This window comes from Larus michahellis, chromosome 11 (assembly GCF_964199755.1).
Source record: "Larus michahellis chromosome 11, bLarMic1.1, whole genome shotgun sequence".
Taxonomy (NCBI): Eukaryota; Metazoa; Chordata; class Aves; order Charadriiformes; family Laridae; genus Larus; species Larus michahellis.
The window spans coordinates 14,898,177-14,920,791 of NC_133906.1; the positions used below are offsets into that span (position 1 = coordinate 14,898,177).

Genomic DNA, 22,615 nt, shown 5'->3' on the forward strand with positions numbered 1-22,615 from the left:
AGCCGCGCCTGCGCGCTGGCCCGGGCTGAGCGGGACCGGCCCGACCGGCGGGACGGGCACGAGACGCGTCTGCGCCTGCGCGGCCGCGCGCGGCACAAAGCGGCGGGGGGGGCCGGCGGGTGAGGTGGCGGTGCATGCGCGGGAGGGGGCGGAGGGGAAGGGCCTTTCCCGCCTGTGTGGTGGGTGCGGCGCGGCCTCGCCTCACCGCCTTGGCGAGGGGTAGCCGGTCCCGTTTGTCTCGGCAGCCAGCTGAGTCTGTGGTGCGTGGGACCAGCGCCGCCGCAGAGGGCTGGCGCCATTCTCAGCGGGGCTGCGCTTCAGGGGGCGGCGCAGGCCTGAGGTGGGAGAGAAGGCCGCTGCTGCGAGGGGGCCGCTGTGGTCGGCCGGGCACGGCCCCTCCTGCCCGGGAGAATCAGGTGGCCTGTCCTCGTGCCGAGCACCGGCTCCTGAGGGGGCAAAGGCTGGTCAGGGCGCCCGGCCTGTCAGCTGTGGGGTCGAGGGACAGATGTTTGTGATTGCTTTGCCCGGTTTTGCAGTGTTTGTGCTTCTCCCTGTAGTCCTGAGCGTTATTACCGTGTGACTTCTGCTGGGAAAGGAAGCGGAGGGCACTTGCTCGGGTTAGGTACTTGGAAATAAATCTTTTCAGCTCAAGCATAAGTGTTAAATATTATCTCGGTTGTACCACCATGTAGTGCTTAGGTTAAAAAGGCAGTGTTGCATTTCTTTTCTTTAAGATGTAATGAAAAAATTCTTAGAAGACTCGGGTTTATTATGACCTTTTAAGAGAGAAGGAGTAAGTGAGGCACAGCGTAAGTTTTCAGCAAAATATGGGAAACTAGTGGTGTGCCTCGGCTAACTTAGTGTACTCAGACACTGGTGTCCTACCTCAAGGAAAAGATGTCAGTAAGATAGAGATGAATAAGATGCAATAAAAAGGAATGAAAGGAACCTGCATGTCTGATCTAATGGATTAGGTATTTGATTGCAAATTGCATCTTAAATCATAGAGGTATTAGTCAATACAAGATTTCCCTTAACTAACTTACAAAAGACATGAAATGATCAGAAAAAAAAAATTATTTGAACAAAACACACCCTGTTGAAATTACCAAATCAACAAGGTCTTTTCCTAGTTAATAGCTGTTAATTGTTTTGGTCAGGGGTGGGCCAATATTGAGTCTAAATTGTTAAATTCTTTGCCGACTGTTGAAGCAGATTAACAATTACTTAGTGAGCAAGGGGAAAAGAATGTTTGCTTTCGTAGGTCAGTCTCGGTTTCTTGGTGTCATACTCTGCTCATAGACACCAGTTTGTTTGAATGACCTAACTCAGGTGTCTTGTTTTTCTTCCAGAATGTTTTTGCACTTTTTACATAGATTTGTATCTTCAGGTGTTCTTAGCTTTGTACTTAAAGATATAAAAGTAAAAATGTTATTCATTGAAAGATGATAGCTTTCAAGAATTTACTTTGTAGCACATCTTCCTTAATGTTCCCAAAATAATCTTGAACAAATAAATGCAAAGAACATGAAGGAATAACATCATCTCTTGTGTAACTTGCCAAGCTAAAGTTTATTTTCTTTAATAACTGTTGACTTTCTGGCATAGTTAGATGTTTTAAGACCACATTTAGCTCTGTATTTTCCATACAGATAGGGAAATTATTGGTGAAACTCGAGTAGATTACATCTTTAAACTCCTCGTGGTGTCAGTCTTAGAGTTAATTATACTCCTGTCTAAAAAAAATAACAAATTGCTGTTATTTTTTATTTTTTTCCCTCAACATTCAGAAAAATCTGAACCTACAATTTTGCTACTCTGTACCTCGGCCTCAAGAGAAATGAGGGCTTCAGCACCTTGTTGGAGTCTTAACTGTGATCCAGAACAAGGTGTTCTCTGCTGTTGGCTGATGGTCACTTGAGGCTGATGGGAAGATGGCACTGGTGGCAGTTCCCTCTCAACATTATTCTCCCTCTGTTGCCAGTAAAAGCCGATGTTCAAAAAAAAAAACCAACAAACCTGCTCTACTTGAAAAAGTGTTATTTGCTGCATCTGCGCTCTTGCCCACTTCATGTGGGAAGGGATGCCTGGGGTGAGGATCGTAGAAGGGGCCAAGTTGGAAGAGAGTGGTGGGGACCATCTGGTTCAGCCTTCAGCTGAAGGCGAGCCTTGGTTTGGGTTATCGGCTGTAACTCCTGGGCTCTCTGTGGCAGACAGTTGATCCAGCTGAAAAAGAGTGTGTGCTGGGTACCAATCATAGTGCCCAAAACAGGGCAGGACTGCATTGCCTGCTGATGGCTGTGTTTCTGGAATAGGAAAGATGAGTGAGAGAGGAGAAATAAAACCTTTTCAGCAGCAGGAAGCTCTTAACCTGGCGTATTTCCTTATGAAACTACAACCAAAGTCCTGTGACGTTTTATCTGATAGGTGTGGGGAAAGCACAGCTACTGTGGATTAGGCAGGGCTCCTTAAAAGTTGCAATAATGATTGCTGCTGTCTTCAGAGCGAGTGTGATGGTTCCCAAACCCACTGTTGGTTCACAGGAGCATAGTGTTAAAGGGCTCACCTAAGAAAGGCGCCCTTTTTGTTTGAAAAGACTCAGTCATAGCTCTTAGCTGCCAGGACAAACGCCACTTCAGAAGGGATAGGTGATTCAGCACTCCCTGCTTGCAGCTGAAGCTGTGCCATTGACTAGGAGAGAATTCAGGACTTGGCACAGGAAAATCAGGATTCAGTTATCTGGACACTCACAGAGAAGGGGAAAACTTTGGTTTCCATCTCTATCCTAAGCATTAGGTCTGTATTTTATCCTCATGTTCTTTTGAATAGTCTATGTGTGGATCAGAAATCAGATCTCATTCCTCCCTCCTACTTGAGAGACATAATCAATAGTTTTAGAGAATCACGGTTGCTTTTCTCTTCTTTCTTAGATAGTTATCTGAGCCTTCAAAGGAGAATGTAATAATGAAAGAATACCTGCTGTGTTGCATAAGTTGGGGGTTTGTCAGTACTTCAGATGCACAGTAAGATGAAGGTGTGAGATGGCAGTAATAATACTTCATATTTAGCATGTGAATATATGCCAGGCGCTGTGTGTGTGTGGTGTGTAATGAAGGAGATCGCCTGGGTGTGGCTGCTATGGTGAGTCAAGGGCAGCCTGTGCTGCTGTACGCGATCCCAGCATCCCCATCAGTGACAAGTGCTTCGTACGCACAGCATTCCTTAACTATTTGAGCTGACTGCACTTCGTTTACAAACATCAAGTTGGTAGGTTATTCAGCTTTTTGCAGAACTACCTGTAGTGCCAACTACTTCTGTAGTGGTCTGAAATAAATCTCAGACTCACTGACGTGCGTTAGCAATTGCAATAATCTTACCAGTTACTGCAGTAACACCAACAGTTCCATTGTAGTATAAGAGACATCAGTCAGTGTTTAAACTGTGCAGCTCTATATTGCCGGGCATTGTAAAACTGTGTGAATGTAGTGTTGATTAAGCATTGTAGAGTAAGGAACACGTAAATTAGTTTTCTTATCTCTCTCTGAATATTTTACTGGTTCTAAATTATCTGTTAATGCATGTCTGAAATGTCTGTTGCTATGGTGTTTTAATACTAAATGCAGAATTAGAAGGCTATACAATATTGTAATGATGAGTTGCTGCCTTTTGATGTAGGCTTGCCTTCTTTAATACATTTTTTTGTAAGCAAAGAGTATAGACGCTGGTGCTTCATTGTAGAAGTCAGCTGCCTCTATGGACTTTTCCTAATCAGATGAAGTCAGAAGTATACATCGTGTAATCTCTCGCATATTCAGATACTGGCCACTTACTGAGACCACATATTGTATGTTTTGTGTCTTAATAGTCCCATTGTCAGATAAATCTTGTGATATTTAGTAGAATTACAAAAGATGAGAACTAGAAGAGAAGCTGTTTACGTCAGATATTTGTGTTACACCAGCGTGAACAAATATTATTTCTGTATATTTGACTCATTCCAGAGTCCAGATAGCGCGTGACAAAATCAGTGACGTCAGTAATACCACTATCAACAGAAGCCTGCTCACTTCAGAAGTTCAATTGAATGGTTTCTGTAAAGGGTGGAATCTCATTATTAATCACCTTATGTACCACAAAACATACTACGTGAAACTTGATAGTTCATAGTTCACACTGGTGTTGTAGAGAAAGCAGGAAGTGTACGGTCTTATTGAAAGAAGTTGTTACAAAGTAGCTGTGCAAATCATGTTTTCAGATCACTATGGGTACAGATAATTTCATAGTCAAGAATCTTAAAAAGGCTAGGAAAAGAGTGCTCATTCGCAAATATTAGGTTTTTAATATTTTGCAAATATTTTGTGCCCTGCTCTCTCCCCAGGAGCATGTCACTGAACGCCGCTCTGAGCTTGTGTATCCAGCCTGATGCTGTCTTCTGGCTGGCTGGGCAGGAGTGCTGGTGAAGGAGGTACGTCGCTGTGCATCTGAGCATGGGGCCGTGCTCTTCCTCATTGCGAAAATGCTATGTATGCTAACAGCTCTGATCTTTACAGCACTTGACAAACACTACCATGGTCAGGACAAATACTATCATTATCCTGGCCAGATGCACCAATACATGATTTCAGCCCTGTTGAGGAAACGGGTAGTAAAGTTAACTAACTTGCCAGACATGAGAGAAACATTTCGAATCAAGAGAGTAGAGGCCTCAGTTCAATAGATACTTGGGCACATGCTAAATTCTTTCCTTTTAAACAAATAGTATAAACGTGTGAAATGTCCTGGTAAGCTTGTGCTAGGAGGCTTTAGGCTTGCTGATAGCTGGAGATGTGCTCCGATCAGTGTAGCTCATGTTACAAGTACTTCCTTTGGAAAAGCTCTCCTATTGTTCAGTCTTTTCCATAAGCTACGTTTAAGCACACAACAAATTATTAATACATACAAGCAGTTGTCATGGAGATAATATGATCCAAGGTGTTGGGGTTTTTTTAATAAATGACACAAACTTGGCACATCCCACATTCCTTGTGCAGAAAATTCCTACAGAATGTTTCCTGTGTTAGGCATGGGATAGATATATATCTTTGGTTTTTGTGCCAGCACACTATGGAGAAATCACTGTTTCTGGCTTTCAGATGATTTACTTTAGGAATCTGAAAAATATAAGACTTGTAAGAGGTGGTGTTTTTTTTTTTTTCAAGTTGCAACATTTAGCAAGGGGCTGCACTGCTCACTTCTGTGAAATCTCAAACACAATGTGATGGCTGAATTATGGCTAAAACCCCTGCAGGATATGTTTTCTCTCCTAATCTTGGTTACACAGATTTATGGCGAAATGCAGTAACTAATCCAAAGGAAGGCAGCTGGCTAATGTAGCTGGGGAGGCTTCAGAGCCGTAATAAGGATCGTTTTCCTTGGAATGAGACTGCAATCCTATTAAATGCCTATAAATCCAGGAGAACCAAGTGCCGTATACCTGCAGACTTAAGGATATTAAGCCTGAGCTCTCTGAGACGTTTTGCTCTTGCTTGTCATAACATTTCTGCTCTTTAACTGTGCCCCCTTGCAAAGTGCTGAGACAATGCAGAAGTACACGGTGCAGTTTAACCAATAAATGGGACTCTCACCTTTATTCTGTGCCTATTTTCCTTGTCTTGTGCTGGCGATCATGTTACACTTAAGCCAGGCAACACCCAACTGACGTAGCCATTCTGTAGCCTATTTATTTGAGTAAATTAATTACATTTTCTGCATATTATAGCTATTGCTTTTTTTTCCAGGTATTTACTTTTCAGTTAATACAACATTACAGTTATTGTCATAATGACCTTCATCTGGGCCAAGCAGCTAGAGAGTTAAGCTATAGAAAGAATGCCAGAAAGGACTGCAGCAAGAAAATGTGAGGTATTTCTCCCTCGCTTTCCTGCCAGGTAAACGTATGTTTCTTTCATAGCACTGCCAGTATCTTGTAGTGAAGGAAGCATGAAGCCAGTTGGGGAGTACCCATGACTTCTAGAAGCGTGTTAATGATGCCTTGGCTAAACTGCTGCCTTGCCATCCTGCTCAGCAACAGCTCTCAAGCTCAGTTCCAAGCAGTGCGGTGTCCTGGCTGCTGCTTAAATGCTTCCTCTGAATAGAGAGACTGGGGAGGGAAAATTTCTTTTGAAATCTATTTGTGTATGTGCTAAAGGACAAAGGAGAACCATGATATATTCACTGCACAGGCACACTTATTCTTAGATCGTGATTTCATTTCACTGTGGTTAACAAGTATATTATTAGTAATAGCTAGTTACAAATAATAACCTGACCTTATTTTTAACCTAATACTGAATCAGATTTCATTGTAATAGGTGGATTCACTGCTGTGCTTTGCTCTTTGAATATTATCATTCAGAATTTCAGTGCCTTCCATCTTAGGTATTAAAAATAGGTGTCAAGTTGGATAATTATTATTGTTCCAAATCTCGTTTGCAGCCTTACATAACAGTGTTCTCACCAAAAGCCTTATTTTAAGGGTGGAGTGGAAGAACATGCTGTAGCAACCTGAAATTATTTGCACTACTGTAGCTGGGTTATACAGAGCCTATATAGAAGCGTCTCTTCTTTTTTTAAGGAAAGTTTGAGAGCCAGTTTAATATTCACGAAGATAAAAATGCATGGACTGACTCAAGTTCAGCATTATAAAGCCATGTGTTGTCAGCACACCTCAGTTCCAAGCATAAGCATCCTTGGTAATCCCTATATTGCCCAAGCAGAAACTACTAGTCATGACAACTCAATGACAGTCAAAACATTTGTGAGTGTAATAATAGTAAATATATAAACATGCAAAATGAAATAACAATGGTAAATTACTTGGAAAGAGAATATCCCCAGGTGGATGGAGCTACACTTGATAAACCTGAGCTTCCTTATTAGTAACAGTGTGTTCATAAGCAAAGTACTGTCTCTTCACTTTTACTAGCTAAGACTATTTGCCCTTCCAGCCCTGAGCTGGGTCACCTTTCCTCATCATATCCATCAAACTCATGTGACTTGGGAAGGATGAAAAATGGTTGGGAAGAGGCAGTGGTCAATCCTGAGAACATTAGATACCTCCCTTCGGCTGTAATAAACTCCTCAGCTCTGCCAGTGATCACAGTAAGAACAAACCCTCATCTCTTCTATTTGAATAATAAATGTTATTTTTTTCTTCTGTTTCATTGCGTGCTGTGACCTCCCTCCTTGATTGATGTCTTTTTTCCATCAAACCTAGCATCGTTCTTCTTGATTGCTGTTCTCTTCCTCTTTGCCTTTTCCTGTGCATGGCTTCTTTTCTTCCCCCTTTTCAGCCTCACTGAATTAGTTTTAGCCAAATCATCCAGACCACGTCATAAGCTCTGGAAGTGTCATTCTAAACTGAGAGGCTTTTCTCCCTGAAGTTGTGTATAAGATAAATATAATGAAAATAAAAGATACACTGTTATAAATTTGACTAATAAAACCTCACATTTGGAAAAAGAATGAGAAACAGCCATGAAAGGTGACCTGTTAATCTCACTGGTACATGGTAATGCCAAAACTGTTGGCATTTCAGCTGGAGCTGGGATCTTACTGACAGAGTGTCTAAACTCCTTTTTGGTGTAGATGGTAGCATTAATGGTAACTGCTGAGTGCGTTCACCAGCAAAGTAACACTCTTCTTGTGTTAGCCCCAGAATGCACATCCCCACTATTTTGTATTCCGTGTCTGTCATACAGATGTTACACGCACGCAGCTGTTGGAAGCCAAAGACAACAAATCCTAAATGTTTGCAGGCTTAAAAGCTGGGCTTGTGTGGGACTGCTCAAGTGTGTTGGCTGAATAACTAGCCGAATTTCACTCGGAAGCAGTAAGTGCATCCAGAAGCTGTCAGTCTGTATGTGTTCAAAGACAGGAGTGAGTACTAACCCTGCTTGCTGCTGTGGTACACAAAGATTTACTTTCAGGAGTTCATATCTAGCACAAGCATAATGTTAATTTGTACACTTCACCAGTGTGGTTTTCCTCCTCAGGTTACAAACTAAAAAGATCAATGAAATTATGACTTGTTTTCATTGGATGAGTAATTACTCCATAATTAAATAATGATATCAGGTATATTATCAGAGAGAAGAACTGGTTTCAGAAAACTGTCATTACCTTGAGCAATTAAAATTTTTCAATTCCATAATGAATGTATATTTATTACAGGACTGAATGAGTGGAGAGGCGATGCAAGGTCTATTACAACAGTGGCTGATCTCAGTCACGCAGAATGAGAAGGAGAAGCTTGCCGCCTTCACACGGAACCCCTGGCCCAGTGCTTTGGGACATTGCACAGCAAGTTTAATTTTGATTCATGTTTTACTATCAAAAATAATCTTGCAAAAACCTGGCTGAACTTCCTCAGAAGGATGTTTGTTTCAGGAACAGCACCTTCCAGGCACCAAAGCTATAATACAAATTAGTCTCAACTGTGTTAAGTGTTAAACCTACCGTTCTTGTGTTGCAGCTGTTCCTAGATAAGTCCCTCAATGTACCTTTTCATAATTCGCCCTCTCTGTCCTGACTATAGTTACGCTTCCCTTAAAAAATGGTATCTATTACAGCGGAAAAGCATTCATATTCATTCTTCTAGTAGTCCAAAAACTTAATTGATATAGCTACTACTGCTCTGATTTTTTTACCGCGTCCAACTGTAGACAGTCAGGCAAATGTACCAAAATATCTCAAGAATTACTCGTGTGTAGATAATACACCGAGTGAAAGAATTTCCACAATAAAGGTGTGTGCATTACAGTAGCCTTGAGATAGGACTGACTTCTTCCAAAACAAGTTCTTCAGGTTTTATGTGACTATTTAATACACTTCTGTGTTCAAGAAAATAACTCTTGCTCTTAGTCTGTACCATGAAACCAGTATAGCAGGAGGCACCATGGGCTGGTGAACAGATCAGGAGACAGAAGATGTCTCTTCTATCTGTTTAAAGATTTTTCAGGGCCATTTCAACTCCTACTTCCCCTTCTGCGAAGTGTTACAGCTACTATTAATTTTGCTAGTTATATGAGCAGATTTTTTTAAACTGAAAGTCACTTTCTTCAAAGTATAAGGTATCTTTAATAGAGAAGTCGTAAGTATTAGGTGAACAAACTCATTGTTTTCCATATGCCTGTGAATGAAAAAGCTTCTGGGCAGTGTCACTGAATGCAAATATTTGCATTTTGTTCATCTGTTTTAAATGTAAATGCTTTCTATATATCATCTGGAAGAAAAAAAAATATATATATATATTCCTTTTAGAGAGGATTGTCTTTCTAAAAAATACTGACAAAGGGTATCTATAACGTGGCTTTTCACTTACTGCATTTCTGTACCCTCTTCTGCCCCACAAGATTCTGCAGTGTTCAATGGCTTGCAGGCTCAAAGGTAATTTCACTTATCCTGAAAAGCAGCTCTATCTAAGGTGAAGTCAGAACCATAGCATTGGACAATAAGATTTCTAGGTGAGGGAGTGACTAACCATTTATCCACTTGAAACTACCAATACGTATTTTTAAAGTAGGGGTGCTACCAGCAGAGTACAACTTACTGTCAAGTGAAACCATGTGTGTAACAGATCCTGGCAGTCTGAGTATAATACATACCTCTGGATCCAAATCATTTCTAGTCGTCTTTTTGTGATGGGATTGTGAATTGCACTTTTTTGTTTTTGTAATTAAAGGGTGGAACAGATGGTGAGAACTTGAGGAGCTGCATCCATTAAACTAACGTAGAGAATGTCTCCACATTATAATTTAATATAATGGGATTTTACTTCAGTGAAATAAAACTATACAGTCTAGTGCTTGGGAATGTTTACTATATGAGAAGCTTCACTGTTAAAAGATTTCACTGAGTCATGCTATGACTGTCTGCCAAATACCAATCATATGACCAACCCAGTTAAAAAGGGGTGTTTCTTCGTGCCAATATATTTCACATGCCACCCTACAGTGAACCTTTTTTTGACTATACACCTGTGGATTTTATGTAACACCAAAGGAGGACAATGTAATCTGACTGCATATGTTTAAAAAAGAGTAGATATTAGGAAGCACAAGGTAGCCGGTCTGGTGTTACGAATGGTGTAACAAGAAGGGCTGGGTTTGACATGATTTAAGGCAGACAATCCAAACCAATCATTGGTACTGGTAAAAAAACAATGAATGTTTTGCCAGTTTCAGGAATCAAGATGCTACTTTTTGGATGACAATCAACTTCAGTAGTTCAGAGAACAAACTTTCTCATTTCTGTTGAGAGAGGGTTTCTAATTACTCTAGTTAAGACAGAAAAAGAAAATCCAAAAGTAGAGGCATGAATTTTATAAGCAGCAATGGACACTGCTAGGTTTTCCTAAATCTCAGAAAATATTTATACTTAACTGTAAATATTTGGGTGAAACTTGTCTAAGCTACATTTTGGGAATCCTGTATTTTATTACTGAAATGTTTTTTATCCATGGAAAGTTCCAGCAAATGTTTTGTACTAGTGATTCTTTACTCCAGCAAGCTCCAGCTGTAGATACATAATACTCGTCTCCCACGCAGCTCCACCACAGCTAGCAATCAATACATTGTCTTCTGCATACAAAGGCTATTCCTCTAATAATCAGACACTGGGATAGGGATGAAATCATTATGGAAAATAGTGCTAGAAAGAACACAAAGACTCACAATGGGCCCAAGTGTCTTTGCTGCAGCCCTCAATCCAACTAAAATACACTACAGATTAACTTGTCTCAGTGACTACTGAATAAGAAAGTTAAAGGGACGAGCACACATACCATAAAAAGTTTAAATTACACTTCCCTTCAGTGTAATCTGTGAAATCACTGTTACGCTGCGTGGGAATAACTGAGAGGTCACAGAGGATTATGTGGACATTTATATTTCATTCTGGCTTAAGTGTGTTCAAGTCCAGTGATATCAACAGAATTGTTTCCATCTTCAGTAATGCTGCATTTGCTTCTAGGACTATTCTTTCTAATGCAAGAATAATACATTTAGTAACTGCATGTATTTATCTCTCACTGAGATCTCAGTTTTTCAGATTTTCAGCATTCATCTACTGAAATGTCATTTTAGACATACTGAAGCTTCTCCACCTGGTGTATGGAAATGAAAAATAGGATGGTTAATAGTTTCAGAATATAACACATCCCACCTCTCAGAACAAAGCAGAACATTGCTTTAATGGCAGCTAGTTTTGCCCCAGAACCTGGTACTTAAGTCTTTGCCTACCGCTGCATGAGACGAGATGTATTACTCCCTTTTCCCTGCTTCCCTTCGTAAGGGAAGGAAAACTTTCACTATACTTCCTCTATAAGCTCTCAGTGGAGGAATGTCCCCTGCACTGGCTGTTTCCCTCTTCTCTAACTATTCACTTATCCTTCCTCCCCTTCAAAAGGTAGGGGCTTCTGCTTTGGAGAAACATTCATACAGTTGAAGCAAAGCACTCTGGTGTTAGTGAGCAGTTTCTCCTTTGGCATTGTGTGCTCTTCAAACTGCAGCAAAACGCATTCTATGAGATAATTATCAGCTGTATTCAGGTGACTCAAGGGAAGAGTCAAGTTCTGAATTTTGAGAGGATGTTTGTATATCTGATGTAATTTTGTCTCATCGCAGTCTGCGTAAGCTTTCTATGCAACAGAACAAAGGAAAGAATTAACCAATGGGTCCGAAATATTTACACTACGAAAATAACCATTTTGTTTCAACAGCTGGTGCAACTTTTTCTCAACTAAATCTAAAGAATGCCATTGAACAGAGGTTTAAAAAGTACAGCTTTTACTATCAGTAACACCGCACAAACAACAAGAAGGAAAATCAGTTTGAAACACTTCAAAATAATGCTTGATGTAAGTAAGGTACTCTGTCTAACGCAGTCTCTGAAAATCAGTCTTTTCACTTGGAAAATATGCTTCTGCAGTTGAACAACTGTGGCATATTTCTTAAATATTTATCCATATATGCAGTAAAATACTTAATAATTTTAATATTAATTCCTCTGCAGAAAATCATTAAAAACAAACAGATAGAAAGTGATGGCAAAGAGCGGAACTCTTGGAGCTGCAGGGTTGGTCTAACTGTGCTAGATCCTCTTGCGTAGCCCATGGCTGGTGATGCTGCAATCTGGATGTGCCTCCAGCTGCATCAGTAAGTGCAATAGATATTTCTGCATTGAGTAGTTATTTCCATATGACTCACAGAAGCACCTTTTTTTTTTTTCCATTTTTCTCCTAGCAAGGAGGTTCCCGCTTGTGTTATGATTTCCTCTTTCAGTAGTGTTATATTTGCTAACTCCGGAGAGTGGCGGGAGGCATACAGCATATAGACAAATAATTACTAATTTCCCAGGGGCAAAGCATTTAACAGCAGAGATTAGTTGATTATCTCACCTTTTCTGACCACCATTCTAAAACCTCGTAATTGTTGGTATCTGAACAAACTGAGCACATTTCTAAAAGAATTCAAATACTAGTCTTCTATGGGGAAAGCATCATATTTTAATACCGACTGTAGAATAGCATTTTCTGTCAGTAGCTCTGTAGTGGGCTTTGCAATGTCAATACCACTTCACAGATGAGGAATCTGACTGTTCAGCAATGAGATTATTTACCCCAAACCATCTCAGCCAGCATCACAGCAAGGAAGGAACATGACCCAGACATCTTCTAGGCTAGTGTCAGATCCAGTTGGCCACTTCAAATGGAAAATATTTTATTATTTATTCTTGGGGGATTTGCTAGGTCTGTCTCCCTTTCACACCATTTTTTTTGAAGCCTCATAGATACTGTTTTTCTTTCTGGGATCTTCAAGGAATGCTCTTCCATCTCCTCAGCTGGGATGCAGTGAATGAAATCTGCTTTTCTGAGCTCTACCTCTGACCCCTAGCCCTTGTAAGCTTTTTCTGGATTTGGTGACTTTAAGCCCCCAGTTCCCTACATACCCCGAGCCCTCAAAATAAATTTGTAGATAGGATTATATGGGAAAACTCATTAGGAGAGGAAGAGATTTTAAAAATAGCCTGGCATGTAAATCTCAATGTAATCTCTTCTAATTGTCCCAGTATTTGAGTGCAGGGCATGGAGCTGTACTAGCCTAGAGTTGGTAAGGACGAGCCATGCGTAGGATATACGCTTTGCAAACACTTACAAATTTATGAAGCATTCTGAAGTGTTGGTTACACCCGGGTGTTGTCATTAAAGATTTATCTACAGTAAATCTGCTCTCTCCAGAGGGCCAGTGCAGCTTCTTCACACCCACATGTGATAACCCATAAAAGCAGCTGTTACAGTTAGAATCGGTCAATCAAAGCTTCACTAATCCTGCCACAGCAGGGGCATTGCTCCTGCATAAATGGGCCAGCAGCAAAGCACAGGCCAGAGAGCAAAATCAGAAAGGATGCACTGTCCTGATGCTTAAGTTTAATAAACGATGCAAGGCTAAAGAGGAAGAAATTAGGATGTGCCCAAATTGTCCTAATTTTGATGGTGTGACTTTTTGTTGCCATGAAATGTTATCCAAAACTCTGTTTATATTTAAAGATTGTATATGGTAATTGCTAAATTTAAATAGTTACCATGCTATAAGGCTACAAAATAAATTAAATATTTATTTTAAACTTAAACATAACAATAGGGCTCTTTATTTTTAAACATTGTTTATTTTCTTTAACTTTCCAGGCTTTTCATAGCTTTCTGCCACATCCTCCTATCTAGCTTAGGACGTTTGTGCTTTTTTTTCCTAGCAACGTCAGTGACCACCTGGAAAATGCAACAGAGGAAAACTAATGAAAAATTTTAAATATGTCACAATAAATAGGAAAAGTTGTCGCAATAAGAATTGGAATTTGCTTCCTGATTCCTATGATAAATAGGCTTCTATACTTCACTGCGCGCGAACTCCTCCCGTTTCCTTGTTGTATTAGCCTTGCTGCTCAGCAAGATTCTTCAGATACTTTACAGACACCTCGCAATACCAGATAATGTAACGATCAAGCAGAAATTGCTTCTCCCCAAAAATACAAGAGAGCCCAACAACACTTTCCATTATAGCCCCAATAATACAGTTTCCATATAACACAAACTCCTACCAGTTTCAGTTAAACATGCGGAACAGCAGTTTAGCTCGCCTCCACTAGGTATTTTTCTAGTTCCAGCTTCTTTTACCGCCTCTGCAGGTAATTTATGCTCGGTTCACACCCAGCGAATACCAACAATTGAGGATACTGCCTGGTCTCTTGAATCCTGCTGTGGTTACTTGGCTGTTAATGAGTTAACTGTTCATCTTGCTGCAGAAGCATCATCAATCAGGGCTGATAACAGAAAACAGCACAAGAACTATAAAATACCTATCAATATTCTGTTAGGTTTTTTGTTTGTATTGTATGGTCTCTAAGTAGATCTTCCTCCAAGAAATGCATGTTTGCATGTTTTCCCTAATTTTACATTATTATGCAGATTCCTCATGTGTTATCTATGTATACTAATCCATGTAGCATGCCATTAATTCATTTAGCTAATTTAGACATGAATATTGGAGAAACATAATTAAAACACGACAACAGTATCATAGCTATGCAGTTACTTTTTTGTTTTATTTTTTCTTTAGATACCGAACAGGCCAAGGTCATTGTAGGGGGTCTCAGTTTGTAAAGTCGGGGCTGCAGTTTCATGTCCTGGGTCAAGCAGCCCCTCTTTTCCCTGTGGCCCTCTCGCTCTTTCCTTCTTAGGCTACTGTCTTGGTGGTGCCACCACATATTCTTGAGGCGAGCAGGAAAGGGATCCAAGTTCAAAATAACCATCTTTGGTCAGGTTATTTTTGTCTGGATCAAGTCCTTGACCGGGTTCACTGTGCAACCCCACATGCAATTACGCAGGCACAACTTAGGGAAAGATGTGGGACTGGAAACAAACAACATGACTTGGGCTGCATAACGCAGAGCTGCTGCCAAAAGAAACATTAATCAAGCTGTACTGAATATTTGTTTTGAAACAGTTTTGAAATAAAGTTTCAGAACACTTACAGATGAAAGGTGTTTAGTTGTTGGGATAAAAGGCTATAGCCAAAGCTAAATCTGGCTTCTAATTATACAGAATGAACAGATACAAAATTAGACTCTCTGAAGTCTAAATGGGTAATTTCACAGTGAATATTCAAATACTAGATATTTAACAATAAAAAATATTAAATAAATATTTTTAAATCCTTCATGCCTGTCATCCTGCTCACCAAGCTACAGTCCATAATCACTGTTCAGGAGTAAAGGGCTTTCCTGGGCAATGGGGACCACTAACTCTAGCATCTCACATCAAAAGTAGCTTTTGGCTAAAAATGTCCCTTCTCACTTTTTCACATTAAATTCATTTTTGTTAGTGACGCTGGGGCTGGAAAACTTAAGAAACAGAGGTAGGTGAGAAACCATACCCTGTAAAAACCTGTTGTTTAAAGTTTAGCACATAAGAAAATACCTTTTTGTTCAAACTGTACGTAATGTTTTTCATCTGGCAACTGTTTTTCCCTTTAAATGATAAAATGTTAAAACCTGAACTAAAAATAATCTTGTTGGCTGTTCCAGTTCAGGAAATTTCTATGAGGCAAATTTTGTTGTTTTTTTAACTGACTGTTATTCCAAGTGGAAGTCAGCTCAGCAATTGCTGACTCCACAATCATTAATGGTTTCGTACAATCTTCATTTACTTTCTTTTATTTTTGGAAATGATGACAAAACATCAGCTGGAACACTCAGTCCAGCATTTTCTTGACATACCTGGAATAAAGCAGCAGACTATCATCTGTGAGAGAAATATTCTGTAATAATGCACAGGATGTCTCGTATTCCCTAGCAGGAAGATCCTTTAACAAGTGAAGAAGTTTTTGATGCTGGTGTTTAAAACCACCTGTAAAATATTAGACAGGAAAAGTAGGAAATTATCCACATAAGAAGTCTTTGAGGTTGGATCCTGCACGCATTTCCCCCCCTGGACTTTCTCTATGGGTGTGTAGTCTCCAGTTCAGCAGCGGGGTTAAACCTCCAATTATCCTGCTGTAAAAGCGGGTAAGTGTGTGCTTGAACCCAGTGCACTTGTAGCTGAACATGTGCTCAATTGTTTTGTTAAATACAAATGAACTACTGAACTGAGGTCCAATCTAAAATATCAAAATACAAGACAGCAGATGAAAAATCTCCTAACTTTGTTCTATTGAATTTTGGAAATACTTCTCCCTCAAAATCAACGTTCAGTTTTCCACCACAACGATACTGTTTTGATTCAACCCCATGAAGACACACAGCTAATCCAGCACCACCGTTTTGTAATTACAGTAACAGTTTTATGCAGCAATAAATATTTTAAGAAAAGTGGTTCTCACCTGACCAAATCCTGGGCCATTCTGACAGGCATTAAAAAGAGCACTTTTCATCTCATCTTTTAGTAGTTCTACATCTTTGTTATTCCCTCTGTGCTTCAGGAAATAGTTTGTTGCTTGGCTGTCAGCTCTGGTAAGAATCTGACGGCAAAAAGCGAATTGATCTTTTAAGTTATATTAAAGAATATTTTCTCTTAAAATTATATGCCAGCATCTAAAATAATTCTGTTATTTTACAACTCAGAGAGCCAAATACCTCATGAGTAGTTCCAAGGATAATGCCGATTGTATACATTGAAAACGGAGCTTGTCAGCAAAGTAGACAACTGATAGTTTCAGGTCCTTTGCAGCCAAAAATACCGACACTACATCTCTATAAAAGACACTGGTACATACAGCACTCGTGTTTACAGTCACCCTGGGATTTCTGAGGGTGAGGGCAAACACGCAGCCTTATACACCCCTGTTAGGAGTGGGTACAGTGATGCCATCTCTCCGCAGCCTCTGGAGTGATGGAAGAAATCCTTGGATTTCAAAAGGCTCCACAGCCACACCTGCTGGCTGGCGGGCTCGGCGCACACCGGCGCGTTCAGGCAAAGCGCATAGGGATTTTTAAAGAAATCACTCCAAAACAGTGCTTAATGCTATATCACACCATGATGCCCTCTGTATATCCTAAAGAAAAATGTTAAGCAGTGTTAAAAGTATTATATAAAGTATTGTAGGGAGGTTCTTGTAAAAAACTCTTTGTTCAACAAGTTAAAAACTAGAAATCACATTTCCTAAGCAACCGTAACCTGTTGTCCTTTGTTTATCCATTAAAAGGTGATTGCATGGTATATGCTATTTTGGCAATGGAGTTTGCTTTACTCAGCCTCCATCTTGGTGGCAGCAAACTGTTTTTTTTCTGCTGTTCACTGTGTGATTTCTCCTCACTCTGCAAAGGGTCAGATCTGGTGCTTTTCCACGATAAAATTTATGCCTCTTGAGGAGCAGGCTCAGCACAGTGAAGACCTGGCCAGTGTCTCTGCATCCACCCTTGTTTGTGTAGGAAAACATATAATTAACGTTTTGTGAGAGATCTTAGGGAAATAGAGGCTTTTGGGGACTTTTGGGGACATATTCAGGCTCCTCTGAGTATCTCCACTGCACACATGCAAACTGAGGACAGTTTGCAGTCTACAGGGCTGACTAGTTTACCAGTGTACATATAGTTATGAATTTATATCTGTTCATTTCATTAGATTATTCATAAATTCGTATCATTAGGTTATTGAGGATCTTTTCATCTAGCCCTCTACTTAAATTCTCTCTTTTTTTTTTTGTCATTGCACCTACTTCAGTAACATCTAGGATGTCTGGATCTTGTTCTATTGCTGTGTAACCTAGTTCACAGTTTTTGGCTCATCTTCCTGAATTGGTGCAGCGGGTGGGTGGAAGGTGAGTTATTATTTTAGCTCCCAGTTCTAGGGTAGGTAAGGGCCCCAGAGTTTTATCTAAATTATACTGGAGAAAATATTCCCTTTAGGAGCACTCTGCTGGCTGAGGACTGTCCCAAAATACTCCTCTAATTTGCTAGATAGGGGTTATGAATGGACTATCAGTGTAGCTGTGGCAACTATACATCAACTCAAGGCTTTTTCACCTCCCATGCTGCCCCTTTCTCTCTACAGCCAACGATCTGTCCCTATATCTTTATTTCCAAATTGCATTTATGTGTGCTGCTCTACCCTTAGTGCTTCTGTGGATGTGACTCGTGCACAAACAGAGCCTGAAGTTCTTACAGTTGTGCAGTTTTTGAGCATGGAATAGGAAACAAGAGACAGGTACCATAAGATCATCAACTTAGATCTTCTGGCCAGCCAGGAAAACGTAGCATCTCTGACTACATGTTCTTCCTCCAACACATAACATCTTCTCTGAGCATATCAGAAGATCCAAGGGTTTTGCAGCCCAGCTCGTGTGGGTCCAGGCTCCCTGCCAGCAGTGTTTCCAGAGCTGATTTTACCTTATCTCACATTCATACCTTCTTCTTCTGCATACCTGGAGGATATCACCTAAATTTAAGACTGCCTGCCTAGAGCTTCTTAAATTAAAGGGCCCACCTGAGAAAGGCAGGATCCCTCTCCCAATAAACAGCGACATTCTTCCATAAGCAGTTTAGAACATCTGATTGAAGAGTTTAATTATTGCCTAATTGGGGTGATGTGAAGCATTGTCTGAGAATCCTTCTCTTCATTGGCTGTTGGTATGAAAACAGATGCTTCTAACCTAAACAAATAAATCAGATGTCTGAAATAGATGGGCTGATACCCCTCTAAATGCATGGGAAGAGACCAGCTTCCTGTATCACATCCTAATTCTGAAAGAAAATCCTCTGCCCCTCCATTTCCAATTTGTTTCCAGCCGCCACAGCTGGATGATGGCAGCCACTTCCCAAGTGGGTCATTTCATAATGTCCCTTTAGGCTGTCTCTGTGTGGTGCCTTTTAAACCTGGGACACCTAAAGAAACCTGAATAAACATACTAGACAAAACAAAACAAATCTTCCTGGAAGCTCTCAAAATGATTGTGAAAGGACTCTGAAGGGTTACAAAGACTTTTGACGACTCAAAGTAGCCGAATGGATAAACTGCCTTCCCTTTCTTCTCTCATACACTTCGAAGCTCCATTTCATTTTAAGAATTAAATGTAGTTGTCATCACTTAACACTTCCTGGAAATATATCTTTAACACAAAGGCAACCCATCATCAACAAAATCAGTGACTCTGGAGATGTACACACACTTCCCACAACAACTATCAGAGATTTGGAAGGACATAACAGGACCAGAGAGGGATGGAGCAAACCCTCCCCAGCACTGTAATTCAGCCATGGGGGGAGAGCTTGGCCGCCGGGCTTTCCTTTTCCCCGTCCCCCACGAATGAATGAGATCCTTCATTTCTCTGAAGCAACTGCATTTTCTATTGCCAGAGAAAGGATGAGTCAGAAAAGCCTGCTGCTGGTGAAAGCTTCGCTGGTCTTTACTCAACAGAGCGCTTCATCATTTTTTGTTTGAGTTTTCGTGGTGTTTAATAGGTTATTAGAAATGCCTGGTATCACCAACAGCATTCTGGATTTGTAAAAGAGCTTTTTGCTTGCCGTTTATTTTAAGACATAATGAACAAGCTCTCCTTTTGGAAGAAGACATTTTAGGTATGCTCTTAAAAATGAAATAGAGCAAGCTAGTAAAAAAGAAAATGTGTCTCAATTAGATTATTCTTCCTCCATCTGCTCTCTCAGATCTTTTTATGGCAGGAAATTGCCTATTGGATTTTTGATTTTGCTTAATGGAAATGGCAAAACCTAAATCCATTCCCGTTCCCACTGACATCAGGGGAGACAAGATTCAATGTCTGAACAGAACACATTTTTTTTTAAAACCATTAGTGTCTGCAACTGCATCTCAGTGAATATAGTAATTATAACATCAGTGAATTTAAATTAACTTAAATACTTATGAAACTGTGGACTGGCGCTTAGGCTTCTGAAAATCCCAACTTCTCTAATTAGCAATTTCTGATGTGCCATGTTCTTCATGTGTGGACATCCCAATTAAATTCACTGAACTCCTCATGGAAGTTTGGGTCACAGACTGTAACTGAATGGAGATTCTAATAGGAAATGGGGTTTCTAATAGGAAATAGCATCTCCAGTAAGGCAGTGAGCTGGGGAAACCTTTTTCTTGCATTTTTAGGATGCTGGAATTCAAAAAGTACCACTGCTGAAAATCCCAGGCTCTTTATAAAATACTCTGAAGAAGAGGTGCCCAACTTCTTGACAAAAAGGACGTTATGAACAGATAATAAATCAGCTGGTTAAAACAGATATAATGATTGTGTATCATATTCTTATTCTGGTATCCCCATGGAGATGGCTAAAATACATTAAAAATCTCACCTTAAAAAGCCTGCTATCTTCAGCACTGAAATGAATCCAACTACGCAACACTGCTGTATTCCTCTCTGTGCTCCCTCTCAGAGAAGAAGGATATGTCAAAGCAGATCCTTCCCGCTGACTCATTCTGCTCTATAAACTATATTTGAGCTTTGAGAATAAAGGAATTATCCTGGCTTGTTAAAAAGCTATTTACCTCCATGTTTACAGTTCAGCACCGCCAGAATAACTACTGCAATGTACTGTTATTATTGTTACTAAGAATAATAGTAATCAATATCTAACAGCATGAATGAGAACATACAGACAGGAATTATGACTCCTCTCCGCAATTCCAAACCTCCTCTACAGAATTTCATAATTGTAGGTGGACAATAACAGAATTTTATAAAATACAGAATAAAATCTTTAGTGGGAATTAATTACACACTTGGAAAACCCCTAACGCTTCCAAGTTACCATGTTGTTAACCACATCTCTGAAAGTTCTTCATCTTTCTTTCCTCATTTTACAGCCTCTTCCCTTGCAGTGCTCCTTAGGGCTCTTCAGACAACCCGTGTCACTGATCATCACAGGGGCTCAGCGCTGGCACTGCTGGACATCTTTGATATGGATAAAATGGAAAATAATCTGCAGGGCAAATGGACACAAATTAACTGGGAATAACATAGATTACCATCTTCTAGGGGGAAAAAAACCCAACCTAATTATCTGTTTGGTTTAAATACAGTGCTGTATTTAAAGATAAACCTTGCACGGCTTTTACTGAATCTGGAATCAGAGTGTAACAATATCTTTGACCTTATATGTAGGCACATTATATGTCACCATTTTCATTTAGCTTGTATATTTTTATTTTCCTTTTGCTAGTGTTGTATGCAGAAGTTCATGTGCAGGAGACTGCATCTCCTATACCAGCTGAATTACAGATGTACCCCGGAAAAACAAAAAAAACCCCACATATATTCCATACGTGGGGTCTTTTAAAACCAATTTGGGAGCCCTGTACCATCATGTAACCACATAATCTGTATAAACAGCATATGGGGTAGCTAATTCTTAAGTAAAACCAAAATCACAAAGTTTAGTAATTCCACTTTATGTTAATAAAATACTCGCAGGTTTGAGATCGTGGTGTATAACAAAGGAAAGAAAAAAAGAAAGAAGAAAAAGAAAAAGAAAAAACACACACACACACCCCCAAACAGTTTAATAAGAAGCAGGTTGTTTGACTTAAAAGTTCTCAAGGCATGGAACCACGGACTGAAAAAAACCCTCCCCCTACTTCAGAATTGACTCTGTGAGGCACAGAGTGCCCTCATTTCCCAAAGTCATCAATGTCCTGATACTACTACAATTAGCAACTGCTTAATGTAGGTGATGAGCGAAAGGGAGCCGGATCTCTGCAGGGTTCCCCACCCACCACGGCGGGACAAGCCCGAAGTGATTAGAAGAGATGAGACAGCACAAAGGCGGAGGACAAGATGACAGTAGGGAAGGACAAGGAAGCTACTGCGACAGCAGGGAAGGCAGCTGCTAAGGTAGTTGCTTCACACAGTGGGGTGGATAAAGTACTAAATATTTTTAGCTTTTCAGCATTTCAGAGGTGGGTCCAAATACTCTGCAGTAATGCTACTGCTACCCAAATGCTCCTCCAGCCATCTAGTCTGATGTTGCTTTCTGGTTCCAATTCTGCAGCTCATTTCAAGCCACTTGGAAGTTTTAAACTATTATTATGAAACCAAACCTTTCTCACAATAAAGAATTAACACTTTCAATGTCTGTATGACAGAACAATACAAAAAAAGAGAAGGTGTGATATGAAAGTGATAACATTTTATTTATGTTCAGTCTTTCAGGTGAGTGTTTACATCATTGCTGTGAAGGTACTCGATTACTTGGAGAAACTGGAAAAAGGTATTTTTAAGCCTTTTGTTATCCAGTCTATAGCAATAATGCTGGAGCTCATCTAGAATTGTATGATCGATAAAGTCAAACACCAAGTCTCTTTTTTTTCTGCCTAAATACACGAATCAGGTTGACAATATTCTCATGATGAAATTGCTATTTGTAAAAGAAGAAAAACACTTTCTAGCATGGCTATCTATTTCCATTCATATAGACTTCCTCTTTAAAAGGTTGATAACAGGAACTATTGTTTGCTTAATTAAAGATTGACATTGTCTTGAAAATATGCTAAAAGTCTTTGTTTCTGCTCTGCCAGCCTTCCTCCAGTAGACAAACATATTTACTAAGTTATTTTTCACAA

The 22,615-nt window shown here is 40.0% G+C and overlaps 1 long non-coding RNA gene across 3 annotated transcripts; it reads left to right on the forward strand.

The window, feature by feature from the left end:
- Positions 1 to 22: 22 nt before the first annotated feature.
- Positions 23 to 21,566, forward strand: LOC141749681 (uncharacterized). 3 transcript variants are annotated; one of them, XR_012589450.1, is made up of 7 exons: positions 23 to 119; positions 4,379 to 4,465; positions 5,778 to 5,927; positions 6,987 to 7,140; positions 8,212 to 11,896; positions 12,052 to 12,194; positions 20,861 to 21,566. It is a non-coding gene; the product is annotated as an uncharacterized LOC141749681 (long non-coding RNA). The 3 variants fall into 3 exon arrangements; XR_012589448.1 differs by lacking the exon at positions 20,861 to 21,566 and adding an exon at positions 13,789 to 15,628; XR_012589449.1 differs by lacking the exon at positions 20,861 to 21,566 and adding an exon at positions 14,221 to 15,628.
- The last annotated feature ends 1,049 nt before the right edge of the window (positions 21,567 to 22,615 follow it).